Raw genomic sequence first — 21,995 nt, 5'->3', positions numbered from 1 at the left:
GTATATACAGTATACTGTCCTCTGTAGTATATACACAGTATACTGTCCTCTGTAGTATATATATACAGTATACTGTCCTCTGTAGTATATATACAGTATACTGTCCTCTGTAGTGTATATACAGTATACTGTCCTCTGTAGTATATATATGTACAGTATACTGTCCTCTGTAGTGTGTATATATACAGTATACTGTCCTCTGTAGTATATACCATATACTGTCCTCTGTAGTGTATATACAGTGTACTGTCCTCTGTAGTATATATACATTATACTGTCCTCTGTAGTATATATACAGTATACTGTCCTCTGTAGTATATACCGTATACTGTCCTCTGTAGTATATATACAGTATACCTTCCTCTGTAGTATATATATAGTATACTGTCCTTTGTAGTATATATACAGTATACTGTCCTCTGTAGTATATATACATTATACTCTCCTCTGTAGTATATATACAGTATACTGTCCTCTGTAGTGTATATATATATATAGTATACTGTCCTCTGTAGTATATATATACAGTATACTGTCCTCTGTAGTATATGTACAGTATACTGTCCTCTGTAGTATATATACAGTATACTGTCCTCTGTAGTATATATACAGTATACTGTCCTCTGTAGTATATATACAGTATACTGTCCTCTGTAGTGTATATACAGTATACTGTCCTCTGTAGTATATATACAGTATACTGTCCTCTGTAGTATATATACAGTATACTGTCCTCTATAGTATATATACAGTATACTGTCCTCTGTAGTATATATACAGTATACTGTCCTCTGTAGTATATATACCGTATACTGTCCTCTTCAGTGTTAATTACTTTACACAGTTTAGTGTCATCTGTGAAAATTGATATTTTACTATGCAAGCCTTCTACAAGATCATTAATAAATATATTGAAGAGAATAGGGCCCAATACTGACCCAAGAGGTACCCCACTAGTGACAGTGACCCCCCAGTACTGACCCCTGAGGTACCCCACTAGTGACAGTGACCCCCCAGTACTGACCCAAGAGGTACTCCACTAGTGACAGTGACCCCCCAGTACTGACCCCTGAGGTACCCCACTAGTGACAGTGACCCCCCAGTACTGACCCCTGAGGTACCCCACTAGTGACAGTGACCCCTCCAATGCTGACCCCTGAGGTACCCCTCTAGTGACAGTGACCCCTCCAGTACTGACCCCTGAGGTACCCCTCTAGTGACAGTGACCCCTCCAGTACTGACCCCTGAGGTACCCCACTAGTGACAGTGACCCCCCAGTACTGACCCCTGAGGTACTCCACTAGTGACAGTGACCCAATCTGAATGTGTACCGTTAATAACCACCCTCTGTTTTCTATCACTCAGCCAGTTACCCACATACAGACGTTTTCTCCCAGTCCGAGCATTCTCATTTTATATACTAACCTTTTATGTGGTTCAGTGTCAGATGCTTTGGAGAAGTCCAGATATACGACATCCATTGATTCGCCGCTGTCAAGTCTAGAACTTACCTCCTCATAGAAACTGATTACATTAGTTTGACATGACCGATCCCTCACGAAGCCATGCTGATATGGCGTTATTTGCTTATTTCTGTTGAGATGCTCTAAGATAGCATCTCTCAGAAAATCTTCAAACAGTTCACCCACAACAGATGTTAACCCTTTAAGGACTCAGCCCTTTTTCACCTTAAGGACTTGGCCATTTTTTGTAAATCTGACCAGTGTCAGTTTAAATGCTCATAACTTTAAAACACTTTGACTTATCCAGGCCATTCTGAGATTGTTTTTTCGTCACATATTGTACTTCATGACACTGGTAAAATGAAGTAAAAAAAAATAATTTTTTTGCATAAAAAAATACCTAATTTACCCAAAATTTGGAAAAATTAGCAAATTTCAAAGTTTCAGTTTCTCTACTTCTGTAATACATAGTAATACCCCCAAAAATTGTGATGACTTTACATTCTCCATATGTATACTTCATGTTTGAATTATTTTGGGAATGATATTTTATTTTTTGGGGATGTTACAAGGCTTAGAAGTTTAGAAGCAAATCTTGAAATTTTTCAGATATTTACAAAAACCTATTTTTTATGGACCACTACAGCTCTGAAGTCACTTTGCGAGGCTTACATAATAGAAACCGCCCAAAAATGACCCCCATTCTATAAACTACACCCCTCAAGGTATTCAAAACTGATTTTACAAACTTTGTTAACCCTTTAGGTGTTGCACAAGAGTTATTGGCAAATGGGGATGAAATTTGAGAATTTCATTTTTTTCCCCAAATTTTCCATTTCAACCCATTTTTTCCACTAACAAAGCAAGGGTTAACAGCCAAACAAGACTGTATCTTTATTTCCCTGACTCTGCCGTTTACAAAAAACACCCCATATGTGGCCGTAAACTACTGTACGGGCACACTGTAGGGCGTAGACTGAAAGGTGCGCCGTATGGTTTTTGGAAGGCAGATTTTGTTGGACTGGTTTTTTGACACCATGTCCCATTTGAAGCCCCCCTGATGCACCCCTAGAGCAGAAACTCCCTAAAAGTGACCCCATCTAAGAAACTACACCCCTCAAGGTATTCAAAACTGATTTTAGAAACTTTGTTAACCCTTTAGGTGTTGCACAAGATTTAATGGAAAATAGAGATACAATTTCTAAATTTCAATTTTTTGGCAGATTTTCCATTTTAATATTTTTTTTCCAGTTACAAAGCAAGGGTTAACAGCCAAACAAAACTCATTATTTATGGCCCTAATTCTGTAGTTTACAGAAACACCCCATATGTGGCCGTAAACTACTGTACGGCCACACAGTAGGGCGTAGAGGGAAAGGTGCGCCGTATGGTTTTTGGAAGCCAGATTTTGCTGGACTGGTTTTTTGACACAATGTCCCATTTGAGGCCCCCCTGATGCACCCCTAGATGGGATAGGGTGGCATTTTTTTTGGTACTAGTTTAGGGTACATATGATTTTTGGTTGCTCTATATTACACTTTTAGTGCGACAAGGTAACAAGAAATAGCTTTTTTGGCACGTTTTTTTTTTTTGTTATTTGCAACATTCATCTGACAGGTTAGATCATGTGGTAATTTTATAGAGCAAGTTGTCACGGACGCGGCGATACCTAATATGTATACTATTTTTTTTATTTATGTAAGTTTTATACAATGACTTCATTTTTAAAACCCCAAAAATGTTTTAGTGTCTCCATAGTCTAAGAGCCATAGTTTTTTCAGTTTTTGGGCAATTATCTTAAGTAGGATCTCATTTTTTGCGGGATGAGATGACGGTTTGATTGGCGCTATTTTGGGGTGCATATGACTTTTTGATCGCTTGCTATTACACTTTTTGTGACGTAAGATGACAAAAAATTGCTTTTTTTACACCGTTTTTATTTTTATTTTTTTACGGTGGTCAACTGAGGGGTTAGGTCATGTGATATTTTTATAGAGCCATTGTAAGATGCACTGTAACAAACCCTCAGCTGTGAGAAGTATTGGGTCAAAGCTGAAGGTTGCCACTAACTCACAGCAAGCAGAGATCTTAAAATACTGAGGAATTGGATCTATTAGAAAGTCGCAGAACGGTTCATCCTATAGGATTCAGCATTAATTGCAGTAGATTTGACGCCGGCCCTTTAAGTAATTACCTTGGGCCTCCTATCACAGCTGGGACACAGACAAGATGGCGGCAGATTGGGGGCGGGGGGGGGGGCGGGAGACGCATCCGCGCTGCCAGAACAGAGACAATTTCCAGGACTTTGCATTCATGGCTTGAACTCTCGTCTCTTGTGGATGTTCTTGTGCAACGCCAGATGTGAGAAAACTGCTGGAAAAGGGGGGAAACCACCTTCTCGTACTCTCTTAAAGGGCCAGTACACCCAGCTGTGCATTTCAGGACCAGGATGATTTGCATCCTGTCCCTGCCCTGATGGATTTGGTACAAGAGAGCTCTGCTGTGGGGGAGGGGAAGGGACAACCTCAATATTCAAAAAAAGCAATCAAGAAGGTTGTCACTTTTTAGCCCCTCCCCCTGGTTATTGATACAGGTGTTCTTTGGATCAAAAATCAGCACGGCTCCGACCGTTGTCAGTAGTCGGCTCCGCCTTCACCAGTCGCTATTCAGAGACTTAGGTAAGGTAAGTACCTGACTGTTCAGGCCTAGCAATTCCTCACCACTTACAGGATGTCTGCTTGCTGTCAGTGCCAAACCTGTTGCTTTTCAGAGCTGATAATTTGTTACATTTGGATCCAGTCTAGACCATGCCCTGTGGACTCCAGGCTGATACATTGTGATCCTCAGAAGACCTCCTCCTCTCCTCTTATCACCTCTTCCCACAATCGCCTCCAGGATTTCTCCCGCGCATCCCCCACACTCTGGACCTCGCTGCCCCAACCATATCAGACTCTGGACCTCGCTGCCCCCGACATATCAGACTCTGGACCTCGCTTGCCCCGACCATATACGATCTGGACCTCGCTGCCCCGACATATCAGACTCTGGACCTCGCTGCCCCGACATATACGACTCTGGACCTCGCTGCCCCGACATATCAGACTCTGGACCTCGCTGCCCCGACATATCAGACTCTGGACCTCGCTGCCCCGACATATCAGACTCTGGACCTCGCTGCCCCGACATATCAGACTCTCACCGACAGTGGAATCCTTCAAAAGAAACCTGAAACCCACCTCTTCAGACAAGCCGACAACCAGTGACCCTGCTGCCTCTATACCGCCATGACACACTTCACCCTCACCTACTGTGTCTTTCTCCCATACCATGTACAGTCGTGGCCAAAAGTTTTGAGAATGACACAGATATTAGTTTTCACAAAGTTTGCTGCTAAACTGCTTTTAGATCTTTGTTTCAGTTGTTTCTGTGATGTAGAGAAATATAATTACACGCACTTCATACGTTTCAAAGGCTTTTATCGACAATTACATGACATTTATGCAAAGAGTCAGTGTAAGGAAATATTCTTATCTTTCCCTTATATTGTACCTGAGGTACAAGACTTCGGTATTCAGCTTGATTTGATTCTTGTATCTGACGTCAGAGAGAGTGATAATAAAGCAAGACACACTGTTGTGTAGTTTCAAAATGACTCTGAAGGATTTATTATCTCGTGAGACTTATATAGTCCTAAATGACATGATGTTTAAGTTAAACAGTAACACATGTTTTTAGCCAGCTAGTTATCTTATCTTCTACCAGAGTCCAAGGCTAGTCATAACATTCAAGCAAAAACCACTTAGTAATAGCTTTCATATGGACTTTCACCTGCCTGCGTTCGTAATATATTAATGTATAGAACATGATGTAATATAAGCTTATATAAAAAATATATGATTTGGACTGAAATAGAACCCTTCAACCCCCTCTTAAAAACTACTTATTTCTATAGAATGTGTTTTTTTCAGTTTGTTCCTTTTTAGTTTTTCATATACCCTTCAGGAGTATAATCCTGAGGCTTTGTTGAGGTTGTGTTTACCTCTTCTACCTCTACCGGAGTATAGAGGAATGTTGAGTGTACCCCTCTTTCGGCCACAATTTTACATATGGTAAGAAGGGAGGGCACACACTGCAGACAACAGCAGAGACACACTAGTGCAGCGACCACGGAGAGTGCCACTCCTACAACATACCTTATTTGACCAAAGTCAGGTATCCAGCCAAAAAGCCAGTCCCACCATCCTTGGTCAACATCTTGTTTTATATGTCTTATCATCTCTTCTAGTTGGCCTATTTTATCTTTTATTCCACGGGAGTGATCTGATAAATTGAAACAACACTTCCCTGGAACGCTGAGCATCCTACACCATGTTGAAGCAATAAATAGTCAATAGTTGCCCTATTCTGCAAGATATCCTTTTTATATGATTGTATATCCAGCAGCATATCTTGCAGAACTGCACCAGTGACATCCATCTGTTTTACCATACAACAGGCAAGTTTTGATATTGTCCTGTGGTTATATATGGCCAAACCTGGTACTCCTATCAAAGATACCCCTTAACTCATGTATTCTGCTCTAGAGAGGAGATTCACATTATAATCACAATTTTCTGGTAGCTGTAGGGAAGTGTCTCTCGTGTATCGTGTCTGCATTGCTGGGAATAGTGGTATCATTGCTAATGTCAACCTAGCTATTGTACAGGGTCCCTCTGTAATATTGGCCGGTATATATGTGTGACTAGTATTTCCACAGGCCAATACCCATCCTGCTGGTAGAGGTACATGTTTGTCTAGGGATGGTACTGTTTTTGTAATATTACATTGCATATTTTTTCTGATAATATTTTTTTACAACTTTCTAGATTTCTGTCATATTACTTTGCAGAGTCTCATATGTAGGACAGTTATAACAAGCATGATAAGGATTTACATATCCATATTTAACATCATGATCCTGCAAATCTGTGTCATTTGATTGGGAACGTAGGAGCCCTGTCCATACATCTACTGGGGTGGGGACTGCAATTATCAAGGCACTACATTTCAGCCATCTCGAGGAATTTCCCGACTGCGTCATCTCGTTGGGGGTCAAGGCCGTCTGCCTCCGTTAGTACCCCTTCTGTATCTTCTTCGAGGTCAAGGCTGTCTGCCTCCGTTAGTACCTCTGGACCTCGTTGGAGGTCAGGGCTGTCTGCCCCTGTTAGTACCTCCTGTCCTCCTCTCTTGCTCTCACAAGCTTCACTTGGGTGGCGTGGATCCAAATTGGAGATTGTTCAGTCAGCACAGCTGTTCTGGTTACTGCAACCACGGTAGTAGGTGGGCCATATACAAAATCACCTTGAGCTCTTCCTTTCTTCAGTGTTTCGACCACCATCTCATCCCCCACCCTGTATGGGTGGGTGGGTTCCTGTGGAACAGAGGGAGACTTACAAGCAACTTTGTCCTCAGTTTTGTTAAGTACCTGTATCAATTTGGTGACATAGTCTTCCCTAATCTGGTCTATGTCGCCTTCCTGTACCACTATGGGGTGACTTGCCCATGGTGTGGGGAAAGGCCTACCCATAAGGATTTCAATGCTGTTATGTCCTACTCCGTAGAAATGTGCTATTAAGATGGAAGCACTGTATTGGGGGAATGCATAACTTCCCCTCTTTGCAGACTAATTCTAATCCTGTCTAAGGATTTTTCTACAATACTGGATAACACCAGTCTTGCTGTTCCTGTTCAGTGGCATACCACTGAAGATCAGTAAGTATTTGCAACATCTCAGGGGTTAGAGGTGCCAGACATGGCATCTCCCAATGGTTATACAAACCTGTGAGGTTGCATTTGGCCACTCGTTTCGCCACCTTATCTGCCAGCGCATTGCCCTGTGAGACATGATCCTTACCATCTGCTGCCGTGAATCCTCTCCTCTGCCAAATCATACCATGGTCCCACACTACCCCATGTGCGTATCTACTATCAGTATAGATGGTGACAGGTCTATCAGTATGTAGAATACATGCCCTAGTGAGTGCCATGAGCTCAGCTGCCTGCTGTGTTGAGTGCGGATGCCCTTGAGTAGGCCTACAACATCATGTGTAGTGTGCAAAATGGTGTAATGTCACATTGTGAAAGGAGTTGCCAAGTCTACCATCATAGCACAGGCTGCAAGAGAACACAGACATGCCGGCATCCCTTGAACAGGGGTGGGCATTACCTTTGAGAAAAATACACAAGGACGCAACTTGCCTCGGTTTTCTTGTGTCAGTACACCCGCCATGGTTTTACAATTTTGGCGTGCAAACATGTGGAAGGGCATATTATAGTCAGGGAGGCCCAGCCCTAGACTCGACATGAGTGAACATTTTAGATAATCAAATGCATTGTACATTTCAGAAGACCATTTAATCAAATCTGGATTTTCTCCAGAGTGGCTTGCCTCAAAACATTGTCAATAGTGGGAGCAATCAGGAATCCATTGTCTACCGTTTATCATACCAAGGAAAGATAACATTTCTTTCTTGGTGTGCGGGGTGACCAGGCCCGCAATAGACTGGACCCTTTCTGCGCCGATTCTCCGTTCACCTTTTGTGAGGACAAAGCCCAAGTATTCAACCTGCATTTTACACCATTGCATTTTCTTAAGTGTCACTTTGTGACCACATCCTGACAACCATTATAAACCATCCTGAATGCTGGCCTCCGCTGACATGCTACACAGTAACAAATCATCGACATATTGCAGCAGCACAGAACCTTGGGGGGATGTACCATGGTTCTAACATCGCTTGGAGGACCATGCTGTACACTACAGGTGAATCAGCATACCCCTGGGGTCTGCACCAGGTCAGTTAGCGTCCGTCAAAGGAAAAAGCTAAAAGTTGTCTGGTTATCTTATCAACTGGGATAGAAAAGAATGCATTTTTCAGATCTATCACACTGAACCAAACAGCGTCTGCTGGAATGGCAGATAATAATTAAGTGACATCAGGTACAATAGGGGCTATAGGCACAATGATGTTGATGGCCCTTAAATCCTGTACAAAGCGGGTAGCACCATCTGCCTTTGTCACTGGATTCACGGGCGTACTGTAGGGTTAAATCACCTCTGCCAGGATTCCCTTTTGTAGGAATTCTTCTATCATTGGCCTAAGTCCATCAAGTTTCTCTTTTAACAACGGGTATTGTTTCTGGAACACTGAGATGACACCTGGTTTCACAGTAGCTGTGTAAAGTGTGCAATCTATGAATCCTGTGTCATATTCATTTGAGGACCATAATGCAGGGTTAATGTTATTAAGTTCTGGGTGGTCCTGTATGTTTGCAAGAATCAGTGGCACTGGTGTAGAGACTGGAATGAGATCTGAGTGTACTCTTATGCCCTGATTCTTTGCTGATACCTGCAAGTCAAGCTTAATGAACAGATCTCTCCCTAACAGGCTGACTGGGCAATCTGGTATAATGCTAAATACATGATCTGTGATGTATTCCCTGTCTATGGTCTCGAGTGGTAGTGAGTCAGTTTTGAAAGGTTTTGTCAAAACCCCATTAATTCACATAGAAGGCTCACACTTCCTTCCTCCCACTCTTAGTCATCTAAGTCCACCCCTTTTAGTCGGACGCTGTGGTCCTCCTTTTTGTCTGTCAGTAGTATGCCAGCTGTCCATAAGAACAGAGCTCAGATGTTTAGCACAACACTTAACATGTAACATGTAACATGTAACTTCAAACATTGAAACAAACAGATCTGACAATACGGACATGTACACACAAAGGGCCCATAAAAAATTTTCATTGACTTCAATAAAAAAAATGTACAGCTTGATCAATGCTGTTGGCACCAATAAAAACCAAAAACTTCCAAAAAATAAATAAAAATAAAATTCTCAATGCGCATATTATATAAAAACAAATACCGTATTCCATACACATTCACATACATTTTCATGTACTTAAAACAGCTCATAACCTCGCCCTCATACATAAAAACTGAATTGCACACACAGCTCTCAGGCTTCTTACATTTTTTAACTCCACTACAACTCAAAGCCATACCCATTCACATTCCACTGAATCATGTATCTTCCAACACAGTCAAAAAATTTCTTTGTTTCATTCCAAAACTTGCAGCACAGACAAACACAGCTTTCCTGGAAACAGATATCTACACCACACACAGTTTGTTGCTGCGTTTTCCAATCTCTTCTGATTTTCCCTCTGTGATTAATCAACTCTTATAAGAAGACAATATACATGTTATAATCATACAGTCATTTTGTTAAAAGCTGGATTCCCACATTACACTGCTTGGGGAAGAAAATGACCGAACAATTCTTCATCTTGTATAATATATTACACATTACTTACTCTGCATGATTTCCTGGCCGCTTCCCTTATCTCAGGAATGTGTTTGTGTGAAGGCGGGGGAAGTGGATTTCTGTACTCACACTAGAAACATACAATACTTATCCATTAACTGATGCTGTCTGAAGTCCACGTGGAGACGTTCTTTTTTATGGTAAGCATTAGTCTATCAGATTGTTAATAAATGTGGAAATAATTAGACTGTCATTCTGGAGAACCAGTAGCCCTGCCTCCAATTTCCAGCAATCCACAAATCTCCAGAAATCAATAACACTTTCTGAGGGTTTTTGCTTACATGCTACGGCTACTGGGAGTGAAGACTTTTGTTTAAATACTTCTATCATGTGTTTTTCTATCTCCTTTGTGCATATAATCCATATCCCATGAAGGGTTAGTTCAAAATACGGTCAGGCGGCAGTGTCGCCTAAGTATAGACCCTTGACCATGTCCATGTGATATATGCTATTGTCTTCTTCTCTGGGAATGGGGGTCTACTGCTTCCATTGCCTCTGTCCACTCTGCCAAATTATCTATCCATGAGTTAACAAGGTAATACTTTGTAGGACTGACTCGGGCAACATATTATTTACATGTTTCTCCTGGTTCTGGTTTAGGGTATTCTATCTTAGATTTTTGACTACCCATTATTAAAACTTATTTTCTTACAAAAAGAATTCAAAACACAGAATGTTAGACTTGGGACGACAGCTGTACACTTACGACCCAGCTTGTCACTTCACCTTATATAACTATTAGACAAAACAAGTTATCATGCAAAACGTCTACAATTATCAAACAACTTATCATGCAAAACTTCTACAATTATCTTATTAAGAATCAAATCAAGCTGTTAAACCTTCTGTTCCCTGAACAGATCTTTTACGGGACTCTCTGAGCCCACTGAAGTGCACTTTCCTGGTTACTGGATTCCCTGAATCCTTTCTGTTCCCGGAACAGATTTTTTACGGGGCTCCCTGAGCCCTCTGAAGTGCACTTGTCTTGTTACTGGATTCCCTGAATCCTAAGGCAAAAACTCCCTGAGTTATGCTTACTGTATCCCTGACACAGTACTTCGAAGTCTATCTAAGGGTCCCTTATGTACTTACTTGAATCGAGACGTGGTCAGTGCCCCCGGAATGGCCTAAAGGACAAAAATCAGTGTCTCTTCTTACCAAACATCAGGGATGACCTTCCCATCCCAGACGAGCCCCCAAATTGTAAGGAAATATTCTTATCTTTCCCTTATATTGTACCTGAGGTACAAGACTTCGGTATTCAGCTTGATTTGATTCTTGTATCTGACGTCAGAGAGAGTGATAATGAAGCAAGACACACTGCTGTGTAGTTTCAAAATGACTCTGAAGGATTTATTATCTCGTGAGACTTATATAGTCCTAAATGACATGATGTTTAAGTTAAACAGTAACACATGTTTTTAGCCAGCTAGTTATCTTATCTTCTACCAGAGTCCAAGGCTATTCATAACATTCAAGCAAAAACCACTTAGTAATAGCTTTCATATGGACTTTCACCTGCCTGCGTTCATAATATATTAATGTATAGAACATGATGTAATATAAGCTTATATAAAAAATATATGATTTGGACTGAAATAGAACCCTTCAGTCAGTATTTGCAGTGTTGGCCCTTCTTTTTCAGGACCTCTGCAATCCGACTGGGCATGCTCTCAATCAACTTCTGGGCCAATTCCTGACTGATAGCAACTAGGGATGAGCGAACCCGAACTGTATAGTTCGGGTTCGTACCGAATTTTGGGGTGTCCGTGACACGGACCCGACCCGAACATTTTCGTAAAGTCCGGGTCGGTGTTCGGTGCTTTCATGGCGCTTTTTGAAAGGCTGCAAAGCAGCCAATCAACAAGCGTCATACTACTTGCCAGGAGGCCATCACAGCCTCTGCTACTAATTGGCATGGCTGTGATTGGCCAGTGCAGCATGTGACCCAGCCTCTATATAAGCTTGGGTCACGTAGCGCTGCACGTCACTCTGCTGATTCAAGCAAGGAGGGTTGCTGCTGCGACAGTTAGGGCGAGATTAGGCAGATTAACTCCTCCAAAAGACTTAATTCAGTGATCGATCTCCAGCTGTGGATCATTGAAGTGCTAATATTGAATTGCTCACTTTTTTTTAGGCTGCCCAGAACGTTTTTATATCACTTTTTTTCTGGGGGTGATCGGCGGCCATTTGTGGCTTGTGGTGCGCGAGCACAAGCTACCACCAAGTGCATTTAACCATCATTAGTGTGGTTATTTTTTGCTATATCCTACATCAGCTGCAGGCTGTGCCTGTGTCACCCAAGTGCATTTAACCATCAAACAGTGTGTGGTTATTTTTTGGCCATATACTACATCAGGTGCAGGCTGAGCCTGTCCCCCAAGGTGCATTTAACCATCAACAGTGTGGTTATTTTTTGGCCATATACTACATTCAGGTGCAGGCTGAGCCTGTGTCACCCAAGTGCATTTAACCATCAACAGTGTGGTTATTTTTTGGCCATATACTACATCAGGTGGCAGGCTGAGCCTGTGTCACCCAAGTGCATTTAACCATCAACAGGTGGTTATTTTTTGGCCATATACTACATCAGGTGCAGGCTGAGCTGTGTCACCCAAGTGCATTTAACCATCAATAGTGTGGTTATTTTTTGGCCATATACTACATCAGGGGCAAGTTGAGCCTGTCACCCAGCGCCTAAAAAATAGACCTGACATTTATATTCTCCCAAATCAGTACTGTTTTAGCTGGTCAAGTTATTGTAGTGACCGTAAAAGCACAGTTTTTGTTCTGGGTTGAAAAACTATTTCCCAAATTTGCCATTCTCAAAATTAGTAGTAGTTTCTGCTATATCAGGCCTACTTTAAATCTATCCAAAAAGGATATCTTAGATTCAAGGTGCTGATAAGTGTCATTCTGAAAAATTAACACACACGCTACCGTGCAGATACAAGTCTAATTCTGTGATTAAAGGTATATCTGTCACACAGCGCGAAAAAAATAGGCCTCACATTTTATTCAACCAAATCTGTACTGTTTTAGCTGGTCAAGTTATTTGTAGTGACCGTAAAAGCACAGTTTTTGTTCTGGGTTGAAAAAAACTATTCCCAAATTTGCCATTCTCAAAAATTAGTAGTTTCTGCTATATCAGGGGGGCCTACTTTAAATCTATCCCAAAAAGGATATCTTAGATTGAAGGTGCTGATAGTGTCAGTCTGAAAAACTTAACACACACGCTACCGTGCAGATAGAAGTCTAATTCTGTGATTAAAGGTATATCTGTCACACAGCGCGAAAAAAATAGGCCTCACATTTTATTCAACCAAATCTGTACTGTTTTAGCTGGTCAAGTTACTTTGTAGTGACCGTAAAAAGCACAGTTTTTGTTCTGGGTTGAAAAACTATTCCCAAATTTGCCATTCTCAAAATTAGTAGTTTCTGCTATATCAGGCCCTACTTTAAATCTATCCCAAAAAGGATATCTTAGATTGAAGGTGCTGATTCTGGGTTGAAAAAGTATTCCCAAATTTGCATTTTCAAAATTGTGGTGAAGGGAACAATGAGGAAAACATCTAATAAGGGACGCGGGACATGGTCGTGGTGGAGTTGTGGATCCTCTGGTGCTGGGAGAGGACGTGGCTGTTCTGCCACAGCCACACGTCCTAGTGAACCAACTACCTCAGGTCCCAGTAGCCGCCAGAATTTACAGGGATATTTGGTGAGGTCCAATGCCGTTCTAAGGATGGTAATGCCTGAGCAGGTACAGGCATTAGTCAATTGGGTGGCCGACAGTGCATCCAGCACGTTCACATTATCCCCACCCAGTCTTCTGCAGAAAGCGCACAGATGGCGCATGAAAACCAAGCCCATCAGTCTGTCACATCACCCCCATGCATATTGTCACAGTCGTTACCTTTGACTGTGACCTTCCGTTCTTGCTCATTCGGCGCTCCTCGCTGAAGTTCTGTTCCTGTGTTTTATTTGTGGTTCTGTATGGGTTAACTCCCCTGTATTCCTATTAGGAGTTAATCCTCTGTCTGCTCCATGGGTGTGGTCTCTCTGCTGCACCCATGGAACCTGTATATAAGGCTGAGGTTTCCTCAGTTCTGTGTCAGCTCTCCTGGTGTGTGTTGTCTGTCCTGTTCCTAGTTTGTACTCTCTCCCATGCTGCTGACCCATGGGATCCGTGTCTGTCTGTCTGTGCTCTGTGGGTTTCCCTACTTGTTCATTTGCGTCCTCTTTCCTGTCTTTCTGTTCTGCCAGTTATGTTTTAGTTACTTTGTGTTTATTCTGATGTCTGTGTTCAGCAAGCCTTTGCAGCAGAGTAGCATGACAAGGCCATGCAGTTTTCTACTGGTGGAGCAAGTCCTTCTCTGCTCATTGCCACTCCTGCTCCCTTGCATGAACTCCTGCTTGTGTTATTATTTGCCCTGTTTTGTATTTACCTGTCTGTTATGTTTGCCTATGTGCCGTCGGTACCTTCTGGTACCTGTTGTCCATTCGCTCCTGCTGTCACTGTCTAGGTCACGCTCCAGAGTGGACCCTGGCAACTTTCTGCGGCTAAGTCTAACCCTACCATCTAGGGCTCTAGTGAAAACCAGGAGTTGCTTAGTTACGCCCCTCTGGAGTATTACTAGACAGTGGCGCAGTGGGGGTTTTCTCCCACTGTGCTGACGGTACATAGAGCTCATGTTTTATCTGTGCTGCGTTCCATGTTTCTGTTTGTGCAATAAACTCTTTTGTGTCTGTACCTGATTTCCGTTTATTGCTTGACGACGCGGTGGTCTCTCCTGGGACCTCCAACTCGTGACAGAATGAACAAGTGAACTTTCACAGAGTTTTTTTTGTTCTGTTTTCTGCTTATCTGGTGTGTGTGTCTGTGCATTCTGTATTTCCCTCTCTATGCTGCCTTTAGGTATCGGATTTGGTTGCCTTGGTGTACTGGCTGCGGTGTTTTCCGTGTATGCTGGTTGCCAGGGGCGACGTCCGGTGTAACCTTTTTTGCTTGCAGTTCTGCCTACGGCCGTGTTTTACGTTATCGGCGCAGGCATCTGCTTCTGGTCCTGGGCCTCCGGAAGGGGGTGTCAGCATGTCTGACCAATCAGTTCTTGGCAGACATGCCATTCTCCGGAGGGAGAGTGGAGGGGGGGGGTGTTAGCACACTGCAGTTCACCATGACTTTTGTGGCCGTGTAGGCTGGCTGCATTCCTCTTGGCGTACTGGCTGCGTTTACCGTGTAGGCTTGTTGCTAGGGGCTGCGTGCTGGCTGCGGTCGTCTTATGTGTTCTGCTTGTGTACCTCTGTACCCCTTTGATTCTGATTTCTTTGCATTCCTGTCTGGTTCCTGTTCCTGGTCCCACTCCTCCGGAAGGGGGTGTCAGCATGTCTGACCAATTAGTTCTTGGCAGACATGTCATTCTCCGGAGGGAGAGTGGAGGGGGAGGTAACTGCATGGTGCGGTTCACTTGACGTGTATGCCGTGTTGGCTGGCTATCTTCCCCTGGCGTACTGGCTGCGGACCCTCCGTGTAGGCTGGTTTTCAGGGGTTGGGCTGGTTGCGGTCGTCGTATGTGTTCCTGCCCTTGTACCTCGTCACCCCTTTGATTTGTGTCCCCTTGCCTGGTTCTGTTTGGTTTGTTGCCCCCACTTCTTCTTCCCCTTTCTGTTTGGGAGGAGAGGGGGGGGCTTTGAGGGGTGGGAGTGTCACAGTCGTTACCTTTGACTGTGACCTTCCGTTCTTGCTCATTCGGCGCTCCTCGCTGAAGTTCTGTTCCTGTGTTTTATTTGTGGTTCTGTGTGGGTTAACTCCCCTGTATTCCTATTAGGAGTTAATCCTCTGTCTGCTCCATGGGTGTGGTCTCTCTGCTGCACCCATGGAACCTGTATATAAGGCTGAGGTTTCCTCAGTTCTGTGTCAGCTCTCCTGGTGTGTGTTGTCTGTCCTGTTCCTGGTTTGTACTCTCTCCCATGCTGCTGACCCATGGGATCCGTGTCTGTCTGTCTGTGCTCTGTGGGTTTCCCTACTTGTTCATTTGCGTCCTCTTTCCTGTCTTTCTGTTCTGCCAGTTATGTTTTAGTTACTTTGTGTTTATTCTGATGTCTGTGTTCAGCAAGCCTTTGCAGCAGAGTGGCATGACAAGGCCATGCAGTTTTCTACTGGTGGAGCAAGTCCTTCTCTGCTCATTGCCACTCCTGCTCCCTTGCATGAACTCCTGCTTGTGTTATTATTTGCCCTGTTTTGTATTTACCTGTCTGTTATGTTTGCCTATGTGCCGTCGGTACCTTCTGGTACCTGTTGTCCATTCGCTCCTGCTGTCACTGTCTAGGTCACGCTCCAGAGTGGACCCTGGCAACTTTCTGCGGCTAAGTCTAACCCTACCATCTAGGGCTCTAGTGAAAACCAGGAGTTGCTTAGTTACGCCCCTCTGGAGTATTACTAGACAGTGGCGCAGAGGGGGTTTTCTCCCACTGTGCTGACGGTACATAGAGCTCATGTTTTATCTGTGCTGCGTTCCATGTTTCTGTTTGTGCAATAAACTCTTTTGTGTCTGTACCTGATTTCCGTTTATTGCTTGACGACGCGATGGTCTCTCCTGGGACCTCCAACTCGTGACACATATCAGGGAAACTGTCTGAGCCTCAAGTTATGCAGCAGTCTCTTATGAGCTGTTTGAAGACTCTGCTGCCAGGGTTTCTCAAGGGCATCCACCTAGCCCTTCCCCAGGGGTGGAAGAGATAGAATGCACTAACGCACAACCACTTATGTTTCCTGATGATGAGGACATGGGAATACCACCTCAGCACGTCTCTGATGATGACGAAACACAGGTGCCAACTGCTGCGTCTTTCTGCAGTGTGCAGACTGAACAGGAGGTCAGGGGTCAAGACTGGGTGGAAGACGATGCAGGGGACGATGAGGTCCTAGACCCCACATGGAATGAAGGTCGTGCCACTGACTTTCAGAATTCGGAGGAAGAGGCAGTGGTGAGACCGAGCCAACAGCGTAGCGAAAGACAAAGAGGGAGCAGTGGGCAAAATCAGAACACCCGCCGCCAAGAGACTCCGCCTACTACTGACCGCCGCCATCTGGGACCGAGCACCCCAAAGGCAGCTTCAAGGAGTTCCCTGGCATGGCACTTCTTTAAACAATGTGCTGATGACAAGACCCGAGTGGTTTGCACGCTGTGCCATCAGAGCCTGAAGCGAGGCATTAACGTTCTGAACCTTAGCACAACCTGCATGACCAGGCACCTGCATGCAAAGCAAGAACTGCAGTGGAGTAAACACCTTAAAAACAAAGAAGTCACTCAGGCTCCCCCTGCTACCTCTTCTGCTGCTGCCGCCTCAGCCTCTTCTGCTGCCGCCGCCGCCTCGGCCTCTTCCTCCGCCTCTGGAGGAACGTTGGCACCTGCCGCCCAGCAAACATGGGATGTACCACCAACACCACCACCTGCCTCACCAAGCATCTCAACCATGTCACACGGCAGCGTTCAGCTCTCCATCTCACAAACATTTGAGAGAAAGCGTAAATTCCCACCTAGCCACCCTCGATCCCTGGCCCTCAATGCCAGCATTTCTAAACTGGCCTATGAAATGCTGTCATTTAGGCTGGTGGACACAGACAGCTTCAAACAGCTCATGTCACTTGCTGTCCCACAGTATGTTGTTCCCAGCCGCCACTACTTCTCCAAGAGAGCCGTGCCTTCCCTGCACAACCAAGTATCCGATAAAATCAAGTGTGCACTGCGCAACGACATCTGTGGCAAGGTCCACCTAACCACAGATACGTGGACCAGTAAGCACGGCCAGGGACGCTATATCTCCCTAACTGCACACTGGGTAAATGTAGTGGCGGCTGGGCCCCAGGCGGAGAGCTGTTTGGCGCACGTCCTTCCGCCGCCAAGGATCGCAGGGCAACATTCTTTGCCTCCTGTCTCCTCCTCCTCCTACTCAGCTTCCTCCTCCTCTTCTTCCACCTGCTCATGCAGCGTACTCAAGTTGTGTGCAATAAGTGTTTCTGGGTGATGTAGTGCAATAGACACTAACCTGGTATGGCTGACTCTCTGCAAGGGCAGGTGATGGTATAGATAGTTCGCGACGCCAGTGCCAAGTAAACGGTGGCACGCCGTTTGCGGATAGCAGGAATAAATTGAGGAGCACGTGGTATTAAAACAGAACTCCAACTTTAGTAGTTTTCATGCAGAGACAATATTGGAATCGCAGTTCCTTGGCATACAGTCGATTTTGCAATACGGTTGATGCAGGCAATTACAGATTTAGCAAGGTGATTACAGAGTGTTGAACACAGGACTTGCAGCACAGGAGCTTGCACTCTATTTCTGTCTGATCCTGGAATATAGCATATCTTCTCCAAGGCCCAATAACCTAGTTCTGGCTTTATATCCTTGGCTATAGCTTTAGAAAGTACCTCCTCTGTTATTTTTAGTACCTCTTGCTTCTCTGCACTTTGCCTCGGTCTCTCTCAGCTGCTTCCTCAGGCTCTTTAGCTAAGATATTCCTGTTTCTGCATATGGGAATTCAGGAGGGAATCTTCTCCTGGACAGCAGGCTTCAGGCCTGGACTTGTCTCTGACATTGTCTAATCTCCAACTGTAGATTACAGACACTAGACTCCGTCTGCCTTCTACTTCCCTGACTGGGCCTTATATAAACTAGGGCTCCCTAGCTCCCTCTAATGACTAGAAGCTGGAATGACACCCCTAGCAGGCCTGTACATGCAAGTGTCATAGTAACAGGGAAACACATAGCATTGCATTACATGACATTTTATAAAACTGACATACACCAACTTCCCATACTGAGGAGGGATGACAGCACACCAAGTGACACTTTTGTAGTGACGGGTATTACAGTTCCCGTACACTACACTCATCCAGTCAGCCACACACCTTCATCACCAACTTCAGCACAGCCCGGGGTAAACGTCAGCAGGCCGTTCTGAAACTCATATGTTTGGGGGACAGGCCCCACACCGCACAGGAGTTGTGGCGAGGTATAGAACAACAGACCGACGAGTGGTTGCTGCCGGTGAGCCTCAAGCCCGGCCTGGTGGTGTGCGATAATGGGCGAAATCTCGTTGCAGCTCTGGGACTAGCCGGTTTGACGCACATCCCTTGCCTGGCGCATGTGCTGAATTTGGTGGTGCAGAAGTTCATTCACAACTACCCCGACATGTCAGAGCTGCTGCATAAAGTGCGGGCCGTCTGTTCGCGCTTCCGGCGTTCACACCCTGCCGCTGCTCGCCTGTCAGCGCTACAGCGTAACTTCGGCCTTCCTGCTCACCGCCTCATATGCGACGTGCCCACCAGGTGGAACTCCACCTTGCACATGCTGGACAGACTGTGCGAGCAGCAGCAGGCCATAGTGGAGTTTCAGCTGCAGCACGCACGGGTCAGTCGCACTGCGAAACAGCACCACTTCACCACCAATGACTGGGCCTCCATGCGAGACCTGTGTGCCCTGTTGCGCTGTTTCGAGTACTCCACCAACATGGCCAGTGGCGATGACGCCTGCCTGGGTGCCGGGGCCTAAATATGTGACAGTGGCCTGTTACAGTGGTGGGTGACGTGAAGCCAGATTCTCTGCTATGGCATGAAGACTGATTCTCTGCTGACGTGAAGCCAGATTCTCTGCTATGGGACCTCTCTCCAATTGATATTGGTTTATTTTTATATATTTTATTTTAATTTTAATTCATTTCCCTATCCACATTTGTTTGCAGGGGATTTACCTACATGTTGCTGCCTTTTGCAGGCCTCTAGCTCTTTCCTGGGCTGTTTTACAGCCTTTTTTAGTCGCCGAAAAGTTCCGGCGTCCTCATTGACTTCAATGGGGTTCGGGTCGGACGAAGTTCGGGTCGGGTTCGGGTCCCGAACCCCGAACATTTCGGGAAGTTCGGCCCGAACTTCTCGAACACGAACATCCAGGTGTTCGCTCAACTCTAATAGCAACCCATTCTTTCATAATCACTTTCTTGGAGTTTGTCAGAATTAGTGGGTTTTTGTTTGTCCACCCGCTCTTGAGGATTGACCACAGTTCTCAATGGGATTAAGATCTGGGGAGTTTCCAGGCATGGACCAAAATGTCAACGTTTTGGTCCCCGAGCCACTTAGTTCTCACTTTTGCCCTTATGGCCCGGTGCTCTATCGTGCTGGAAATGCATTGTTCTCACCAAACTGTTGTTGGATTGTTGGAAGAAGTTGCTGTTGGAGGGTGTTTTGGTACCATTCTTTATTCATGGCTGTGTTTTTGGGCAAAATTGTGAGTGAGCCTACTCCCTTGGATGAGAAGCAACCCCACACATGAATGGTCTCAGGATGCTTTACTATTGGCATGACACAGGACTGATGGTAGAGCTCACCTTTTCTTCTCCGGACAAGCCTTTTTCCAGATGCCCCAAACAATCGGAAAGAGGCTTTCATCGGAGAATATGACTTTGGCCCCAGTCCTCAGCAGTCCATTCACCATACTTTCTGCAGAAGATCAATCTGTCCCCTGGTGGTTTTTTTTGGAGAGAAGTGGCTTCTTTGCTGCCCTTCTTGACACCAGGCCATCTTCCAAAAGTCTGGCCTCACTGTGCGTGCAGATGCGCTCACACCTGCCTGCTGCCATTCCTGAGCTAGCTCTGCACTGGTGGCACTCCGATCCCGCAGCTGAATCCTCTTTAGGAGACGATCCTGGCGCTTGCTGACTTTCTTGACGCCCTGAAGCCTTCTTAACAAGAATTGAACCTCTTTCCTTGAAGTTCTTGATGATCCTATAAATTGTTGATTGAGGTGCAATCTTAGTAGCCACAATATCCTTGCCTGTGAAGCCATTTTTATGCAACGCAATGATGGCTGCACGCGTTTTCTTTGCAGGTCACCATGGTTAAACAATGGAAGAACAATGATTTCAAGCATCACCCTCCTTTTAACATGTCAAGTCTGCATTTTAACCCAATCAGCCTGACATAATGATCTCCAGCCTTGTGCTCGTCAACATTCTCACCTGAGTTAACAAGACGATTACTGAAATGATCTCAGCAGGTCCTTTAATGACAGCAATGAAATGCAGTGGAAAGGGGTTTTTGGGGATGAAGTTAATTTTCATGGCAAAGAGGGACTATGCAATTCATCTGATCACTCTTCATAACATTCTGGAGTATATGCAAATTGCTATTATAAAAACTTGAGCATCAACTTTTCCAATTTCCAATATTTATGTAATTCTCAAAACTTTTGGCCACGACTGTAGATTGTAAGCCTCGCGGGCAGGGCCCTCTTCTGTACCAGTCTGTACCTCGTCTTATGATTAGTGCAGTTGTCTGTATCATGTATGTGCACCGCTTATCATATGTACAGCGCTATGGGATGAACGGTGCTACAATAATAAATAATAACAAACTTATCAGGGCACAGGAGAGATGTGTTCTAATTGGATACCACTGTAACAGACCATCAGCTGTGAGAAGTATTAGATCAGGAAGGGTTTTAAACTTCTGGATACAAACAAGAATGTCTCCATTCAGGGACTGCAAGCAATGGTCTTAATAAGGGGGAGGAATTGAAATACAAAAGACTATTAGAAACTATTAGCAAATAGTTTTATCTCTGTTTTTACAGCAGAATGGACTGGCCCTTTAAGTGATCACTGATTGGAATGTGGGGAGGACACAATGTAGGGATTGTATATCAGGGCGAGGGGACAGTCGCTCCGCATACAGCACGCCCCACCCATCTGAAGAGGGAAGACCAGCGAAAAGTAGTCCAACTACAACATCCTGATCTACAGCACCTCCAACCCTCAGCGTCCTGATCTACAGCACCTCCAACCTCAGCGTCCTGATCCACAGCACCTCCAACCACAGCATCCTGATCTACAGCACCTCCAACCTCAGCGTCCTGATCTACAGCACCTCCAACCACAGCATCCTGATCTACAGCACCTCCAAGCCCAGCATCCTTCGTCCCAGGTTCCTCCTCTATAGCAGCCCTGCACGGTAAGAAATCTCACATCTATAATCATCAGGGTCACTGAGCTCACCCAGGGCTGCCTAAATATAAGGAGGGAGTACAGGCTGAACCTCATCCCCACCCTGCACCAACAGTACTTGCCTGCAGCTCTGGATGTGACTGGTGTGACAGATAACATAACAGCAGAATACT

The 21,995-nt window shown here is 44.8% G+C and overlaps 1 protein-coding gene across 1 annotated transcript in view; it reads left to right on the top strand.

Moving 5' to 3' along the window:
• Nucleotides 1-21,608: 21,608 nt before the first annotated feature.
• The window catches only part of LOC121003062 (ABC-type organic anion transporter ABCA8-like), a 242,076-nt gene continuing 241,689 nt past the window's right edge, over nt 21,609-21,995 (top strand). Inside the window, exon 1 of the mRNA XM_040434618.1 lies at nt 21,609-21,829. The gene's annotated coding sequence lies outside the window, so the exon portion shown is untranslated. The remainder of the gene's footprint in view (nt 21,830-21,995) is intronic.

Source organism: Bufo bufo, chromosome 6 (genome assembly GCF_905171765.1).
Source record: "Bufo bufo chromosome 6, aBufBuf1.1, whole genome shotgun sequence".
Taxonomy (NCBI): Eukaryota; Metazoa; Chordata; class Amphibia; order Anura; family Bufonidae; genus Bufo; species Bufo bufo.
This window is presented reverse-complemented; position numbering and strand designations above follow the sequence as displayed.